Source organism: Rhinolophus sinicus, chromosome X (genome assembly GCF_036562045.2).
Source record: "Rhinolophus sinicus isolate RSC01 chromosome X, ASM3656204v1, whole genome shotgun sequence".
Classification (NCBI taxonomy): Eukaryota; Metazoa; Chordata; class Mammalia; order Chiroptera; family Rhinolophidae; genus Rhinolophus; species Rhinolophus sinicus.
Window position 1 is genome coordinate 106,621,872 of NC_133768.1, and position 8,538 is coordinate 106,630,409.

The following is an 8,538-nucleotide window of genomic DNA, read 5'->3' on the forward strand; positions in this document are numbered from 1 at the left end:
ATTACAATTTTAATAGTTTTTCCTTTCTTAAAATGTGTATATACATATATTTTTGGCACCCTCTGTATTTGTCTTTTTGTGACTGGCTTATTTCACTTAGCATGATGTCCTTAAGATTCATTCATGTTGTAGCATGGAGCAGGATTTCTTGCTTTTAAAAGATATTGCATTGTGTGTACATACCACATTTTCTTTATCCATGCATCTGTCAATGGACATTTGGATTGCTTTCAGCTCTTAGCTACTGTGAATAATGCTACAATGAACATGGGTGTTCAAATTTCTCTTTGAGATCCTGCTTTCTATTCCTTTGGATACATATCCAGAAGTGGGATTCTTAGCTCATATGGTAATTTTCTTGTTAATTTTCTGAGGAACCTCCATACTATTTTCCATAATGGCTGCACCATTTGGCATTCCCACCAACCGTGAACAACCATTCCAATTTCTCCACATTCTTGCCAATGCTTGTTATTTTCTGGTGTTTTTGTTTTTGTTTTTGATAGTGGCCATCCTAATGAGTATGAGGTGATATCTCATTGTAGTTTTGATTTGCATTTTTCTAATAGTGATGCTGAACCTCTTTTCATATACTTGTTAACCATTTATATGTCATATTTGAAGAGATGTCGACTCAAGTCTTTTGCCTGTTTTTAATCAATTTATTTTGTTGTTGTTGTTGAGTTGTAGGATTTCTAAAGAAATATATTATAGATATTAAACCCTTATCAGATATATAATTTGTAAATATTTTCTCCCATTTCATAGGTTGCTTTTTCACTCTATTGTTTACTTTTTGTTTTTAAAGATTTTATTGGGGAAGGGGAACAGGACTTTATTGGGGTACAGTGTGTACTTCCAGGACTTTTTCCCCAAGTCAAGTTGTTGTCCTTTCAATCTTAGTTGTGGAGAGTCCTGCTCAGCTTCAAGATGTTGTCCTTTCAGTCTTAGTTGTGGAGGGCACAGCTCAGCTCCAGGTCCAATTGCTGTTGCTAGTTGCAGGGTCACAGCCCACCATCCCTTGTGGGTGTCGAACCAGCAACCTTGTGGTTGAAAGGACGCACTCCAACCAACTGAGCCATCCGGGAGCTCAGCGGCAGCTCAGCTCAAGGTGCTGTGTTCAATCTTGGTTGCGGGGGGCGCTGCCCACCATCCCTTGCGGGATTCGAAGGAGTTGAACCGGCAACCTTGTGGTTGAGAGCCCACTGGGCCATGTGGGAATCAAACTGGCAACCTTCGGAGTTAGGAGCATGGAGCTCCAACTGCCTGAGCCACCAGGCCGGCTCCTCTATTGTTTACTTTGATGTGTAGAAAATTTTAAGTTTGATGCAGTCCTATTTGTCTATTCTTGCTTTTGTTGCCTGTGCTTTTGGTGTCATATCCAAAGTCATGAAGCTTTTCCTCCATGTTTTCTTCTAGAAGTTTTATAGTTTTAGGTCTTACATTTAGGTCTTTAATCCAGATAGAGTTAATTTTTGTATATGGTGTAAGGTAAGGATCCAACTTCTTTCTTTTGCATGTAGAATTTCAGTTTTCCCAACACCATTTCTAAAGAGACTCTCCTTTCCCTATTGGGTGGATTTGGCACTCTTGTTGAAGATCATTTGACCACATATTCAGGGTTTATATCTGGGCTCTCTATTTTGTTCCACTGGTCTATATGTCTTTCTTTTGCCAATACCACACTGTTTTTATTACAGTAGCTTTGTAATGTATTTTCAAATCAGGTAGTGTGATGTCTCCACCTTTGTTCCTTTTCAAGATTTTTTTTGGCTATTCCTTCATATTCCATATGAAATTTAGGGTGATGGTATGGCATTTTGATAGGGTGAAAGAAAAAAAAAGAACTAGTCAATCCAGAATTCTATGCCCAGCAAAAACATTTTGTAAAAATGAAGAAGAAATAAAGACTATTTCCGATGATCAGAGTGGGAAAGTATAAGACATAACTCTCGATAGCTGATTGAACAAATTGAAGGAAAATCAGTAAGTCATACAAAATCTGAGAGAAATACAAACAAATATGACTTACTTGATATGTGTATATGGCATGCATGTGCCCACAAACACATACACAAACACACATTCATCTCTTCACCATTTCATTCAATGGTAACAGAATTCATAATTTTTTCCAGTGCATGTGGAATATTTACCAAAACTCACCAAAACTATGCCATATGGAAAACCTCAACAAAGTTGTAGTGATTGAAATAATTTAGAGTATATTCTTTGATCACAGTGCAATTAATATCTTTTTCCACACAGCATAGCCTTTGGAATTAAATGTACATGTGTTGAAATGTCTGTTCTGCTACACTATTCATTCATTCCCTCATTCATATATTTATTTGGCAACATTTATTGTGTCTGGCATGCCTTATGCTATGCATGGCTCTGGGAATAAAAAGACACATACTTCGCAGTTTCTATCATCAAGTTACTTAAAATGTATTAAGGTACATTTGGCATTAAGGTGAACTTGGTATTAAGGTGAAATGTATTAAGGTAAACTTGGCATTGCCTCACTGAGCCTGAACTCTTTCCTTGGTAACACAGGAATATTAATGTCTAACTGTAATAGACATTGTGAGGATTAAATAAATATAAAGCCCCTGAACAGAACCTGGCATAATGTATATGTTTCATTAGTGATAGCTCTTCCTTTTCTTTCCTTTCACTTTCCACATTTTCTTTTTACTAAATTACATAATTGGTATTGTACAATTGGTGAATAAAACCCTTGTTTCTCGGAAGAAACTCTCCTTATTAAGCAGGAATATGGCTTCTCCCAAGATGCATTTCCACAATCAGCTCTTACTCATTCTCCCCCTATTTTCCACTAATGAAATATTAACCAGGATCCTGTTAACATGAGGCATCCCTGGTCTGTTTCTTAAGCAGAATGAGAAAATGTGGAGCCACCTGGAGTGTGTATCCTTGTTATAGTTTCATGAATTCAACCCAATGTGTCTTACAACTGAGCTGCAGACTAAGTGTGTTAAGTGTCAGAATACTGGAGCTGCTAGTCTTGTACTTTTCTAGGCTAAGCATTTCATTGGTAAAAGACTAAATTGGATTCCCTTCTGGAAGTGCCAACACGGAAAGCCAATTTACAAGCTATCAATAGTTGTTTCTGCAACTTCTGGGAGAAAACTTTACATTATTACTGGGAGTCATGAATTTATCCTTTCTATATTTTTACAGTAATGAATGTGTGAGCCATGTAAGAAATGAAGTGATTCATATATCTAAGGTTTAATGTTATCACAAATAACTGAATAACAGTATCTGTATTTCTCATGCTTAGACATATCATAAATTATAACTGTATACTGCCTCCTAGACAAAGAATATATGGCTTTACTCATTTGTTAATCATGTACACTGTCAATGTATCATCAAAAATAATTTCCTTAATCTTCTTCCTGCTCAAATACCAACATGACATCTATGTGAACCAGCTGGCCTAACCCAATTTTATTTTTCTGTCTGTGCCATATATTACAAAATCAGTATTTGCTTTCTTATTTTCCACAAAATGGCTTCCTGGTATGGATATGTATTTCTAAAGAAAGAAAATACAAACGGGAGTAATTATTTTCAGAATGCTAATATTTTAAATTGGATATTTAAAGGAGGTTACAACTGTTTATTATAGGGATACTTCAAACTTCAAGGTTGTTGAGATATGGCAAATCTAATAATGAAATAAAATATCAGTAAAATGATAATAACTACAATTACTGACCATGCCAATTTTCCAAAGTAGCTCAAAACCCAACTGTAATCTTCATTATATGTTGATGTATTAGAGATTTATACAAACATTATATTGATAAACAGACACACAAAAAACCTGTGTAACAAGAACACATTTCTTCCTCTGCTTAGTATTTAGTTGGAGATATTTTCTCTATCAAATATGTCCCTAAAGTCATTTATGTCTCATGAGTTCACAAGAATTCTAAGGAAGTCCAGGAAAATTTTATAACAAGTTGATAGAATTTTTTTCAGAAAATATATTTAATTTATAGTAACTATATTAAACCAATAGCTAACATGGTACATATGAATATTGGGGTCATGTCATAGCTGAATTCATGCCTAATTAATGTTTAATATATATTGACTGCATACTAAATGCCAAACAGTCTGCTAAGCACATTATATATTATTAACACAATTCATGTTCACAGTAGCCTATTAGGTAAGTATTATTATTATTATTATTATTATTCACATTTTACAGATGAGAAAACTGAGACAGAGATAGTGTGATTTGTCCCAACAAATAGGAAAAAATAAAAATCACTTGCTAGTTTCAACTGTTTACAAGTCAACAGTGCCCTAAAAAACACCCCAGTAATGACGTTCTCTTAAGTAGCTTATACTATGACCCTCCTGTAATTTTATTATCCCTTAATTAACTCTCTCTTTTGAAGCCCTGAGCAAATAACAGCAAATTCTAAATAAATTTATAGTGAAATATTTCCATTTTCTATAGTTCACTGTTGAACACAGTATCTCAATAAATATTGGTGAATTAGACTAGGGACCAGGAATTTACTTGATTAGATATGATCATTGTGATGGCTAATTTTATGCATTAAGTTTACTGGGCTAAGGGATACCCAGAGAGCTGGTAAAACATTATTTCTGTGTGTGTCTATGAGGGTGTTTCCAGAAGAAATTAGCATGTGAAGCGGTAGACGGAGTAAAGGAGATCACTCTCAACAATGTGGGTGGGATCATCCAATCCATTGATGGCCTGAATACAATAAAAAGGTGGAAGAAGGGTGAATTTGTTTTCTTCTTGAGCTGGGACATCCACCATCTCTTGCCCTTGGACAATGGTGGCTCCTGGTTTTCCAGCCTTCAGGCTTGGACTGGGACATGTACCGTTGGCTCTCCTGGGTCTCAGGCACTCAGGTTTGGACTAGAACTACAAAACTGGCTTTCGGGGACTTACAGCTCACAGATGGCAGATTGTGGGACTTTTCAGCTTCCATGATTGCATGAGCAAATCCTTCATAACAACTCTCTCTCTCTCTCTCTCTCTCTCTCTCTCTCTCTCTCTCTCTCTCTATATATATATATATATATATATATATATATATATATATATATATATGCATGCCATTAGTTCTGTTTTTCTGGAGAACCCTGACTAATAAAATTATATGCCATTTGTATCCCATATATGTTATAGTGGACCAAACTGGACTTGCATTAAGACAGATGAATGATTTCTAGGTCTGTCCTTCAAAATTCTGTGACCTTTTGGGAGTGACTTGAAATCTCTGAGCCTGAGTTCTACAGGGGAAGAAAACATTCCTTTCTTCCCTTCTAGGTTCTTTGGGTGGTCTAATGATTAAATTGATGTAGGACAGATTAACAGGAAAAAAAAAAGAAACAAATTTAATGTCGGATGTACGGGAACCTCAAAGATATGAGGTTCAGAAAAGTGTCCAAAGCAGGTAGCTTTTATTCCATTTTAGACAGAGACAATAAATTTGCGAAGAACTGACAAAACAAGTAAGTTTGGGTTTGGGATAGTAAATTAGTGGGGAAGTAACAAGGTTTGTTTATACAGCTTTCTCTACCCTAAATTCCCTATGTCTGGTGAGAAGAATGTCCTCTAGTGTCCTGGTAAAGGGAGGCTACCTTTCACATGGAAGATGTACTTCCTGATTTCAAGGGTACAGAAGAGGTCAGAGTGACTTTTTTGCACTGGATGATTCTTAAGTAACTGCAACTTAAAATAATATGCTAAAGTGTCATATTTTGGGGTAGCATATTCTGTTCCCCTTTAGTTCTATTAAAAATAAAGATAGTATTTATAAAGTATACATGATGGTGCTTGACATTATATATGTTCAGTTAATCTAAATAATATAAATTCCTATTTAATCTCAAGACTTGATTTCTGCATATCTTCCTAAGGATTTAACTCAAGTTTTCCATCCCATTTTCCCCTATCAATTCATAATCAACAAGTATTTAATTTTCTCTAGGACCCATTTAATTATTATGAACAAAACTCTGAGTATTTATACAAGATTTAAGATTTATGATCAATTATTTTTGTTTTGTTTGTTTTTGTTTTTAGTTGGCCAAAAGACTTGCTGAATGGTTCTCATTACTTGATACTGTTCTGGGAGATATACTGTAGCTGTAACAGGAATTTCTCTTGACCACCCTTTTTATCTCTGTTTAGATTCAGTGATTTCATTAGAGGACAACGTTCAATATTTTTTCTTAGGTAAAGATATATGGTTGGTATTCCCTCTGAATGCACATGTGTAAATTTATTATTTTTTTAATTTTACTCTCCAGAGGACTGCTGTTTTGGATGGGTATAGGATTTTAGGATCATAGTCTTAAACTTCTAATGGCTTGTAAAGAATGATCTACTTCCTTCCTGCTTCCTGCATTACAGTTGAGAAAACCACTACTCTGAATCCTTTGTAAACCACCCTGGAAGTTTTTAACGTATTGTTTTATTACTGGAATTCATAAATTTCCCTAGGGTATCTCTATGTGTATACCTTTTCTCCCATCAATCTTCCTTAGGAGCTCTTCCAATTACTGGTTCAATTAAGTGTTTTCACTGACAAGCCCCTTCAGTTTGTTGAGTCAAGTCTTTGGGTGAAGCTAAATTTCTTCTCTCATTTGTTTTCCTCATCTTTCTTCCATATGATCCACTTTCTTATCCCAGAATTTCTCATTTCTTTGGATCTATAAAGTTTCTTAATTGCCTTTTCATGATTTTTGTGTGTTTTTGCTCTATTTTACATTTTTTCAACGTGGTTTTTTTAGTCTACTAATTTAGTTTTGTTTTCAGCATTAATCATCTTCTTCTCCATTTTGACTATTGCAATTTTAAATTCAAAATCATGTTACAAAAAATGTTCGCTATATTCTAATTGTATCTCTTTAAGAACTCACTTCTGTCTTTTTCATTAATTCTATTTAGATGGGGATCACCTGCATTAAAAATTATATTGAATTTCTTCCCACACGTTTCTGAGACCCTATAAATGAGTTATATTTCTCATTACTTAATCACAGTTTTCTGTTCACCTAGCACCCATAAAAGTCAGTTAGAGGGTCTTTTTGAGAATGGCAAACCATCCAGTCGTAGAAGGCAGGGGTTTTACAGATCACCAATGAATGAACAAGAAACCATTAGACACTCTACTGAGATGTTGGATGAAACATTTAAGCTCTCAGGTTTTTGGGAGATACAAACCAAAATCTAGGGGTTAAAAAGAAAGAGAAATTGCTTCAATTTAGTACATTGTTTAAAAGAACGGCCTTTTCAATATGTATAATGGACAATAAGTTGAAACAATGTTTAACATAACTTTAAAGAAAGACTGTTAAATAAAACACTATGAAGGCAGGACAGAATTCAAAGAAGAGATGGTTAAAGAGGCTTTTTATGGGCTTTCTTCTTCACTAATCAACCACGGGCAGAGGCAATGTCCTTGAACCGCCCTTCCATTCATGTGCCCTGGATTTCCTCTTTCTGATGTTGACAGCTGCCTCCCTCTTTGTGTAGCTCCAGGCCCCTGTCAACCTCATGTACTGGGAGCAATTCAGCCAGTGCAGAAACTTCCCATCCTAATCAGTTTCACTGGGTTCATCAGGGATTGGGAAGGACAATTCAGTACTACGTGCAGCAAATTGGTAAGCATACAAGTGTAGTCCTTCTTTGAAGGATTCATAGACTGAGGTTCCTTAGGAAACCCTGAAACACTGGTCTTTCCCTCCAAACTCTGAAGAGAGCAAACCCTCTCTTCTGCTACTCCTCCCTCAATTCTCGTCAGGCCTCAAGCTATTTTCTTGCATTGTCTCTGTCTCATAGATCTCAGAGAACCAGCTTCCTTACATGGACCCTCCAGGTTCTACAAATGTGGTTATTTTACTTGCTTTTTCACTCCAAGCGCACCTTCCAGAGGAAAAAGTAGTCAGTACTAGAAGATCCACCTTCCCATGCCATCCAAAGGGGTAGGAGATAAAGAGAGAAAGGCAACAGAGAATATTTTTTTATCAGCGAAATGGCCAAATCCAGATGCTTCCTCAACTCAGTGTGAATCCATCGTATTCATTTTTAAAATATGAAAATGGTGTTAGTGGAAAATGTCGTTGTTTCTGACTGAATGCAGGTGTGTAAGTAGTCAATATCACTCTACCTAAATTAACCATGAGACTCAGAATATATTTTAAAGATGTTAATGACAAGCAGCCTGTTGTGATTGAATCTATTAATTTATAATAAAATGAGATATTGTTCTACTAACCAATTACCACATAAGAGCATTTTTACTGAAATGATAATTACCTACTACTGAATTTATTTGTAAATTATACTAATAGAAGAGCCCTTGATAAAGAATAGAAGCATAGGGGCGGCCGGTTAGCTCAGTTGGTTAGAGCGTGGGCTCTTAACAACAAGGTTGCTGGTTCGATCCCCTCATGGGATGGTGGGCTGTGCCCCCTGCAATTAAAGATTGAAAACGGCGACTGGAC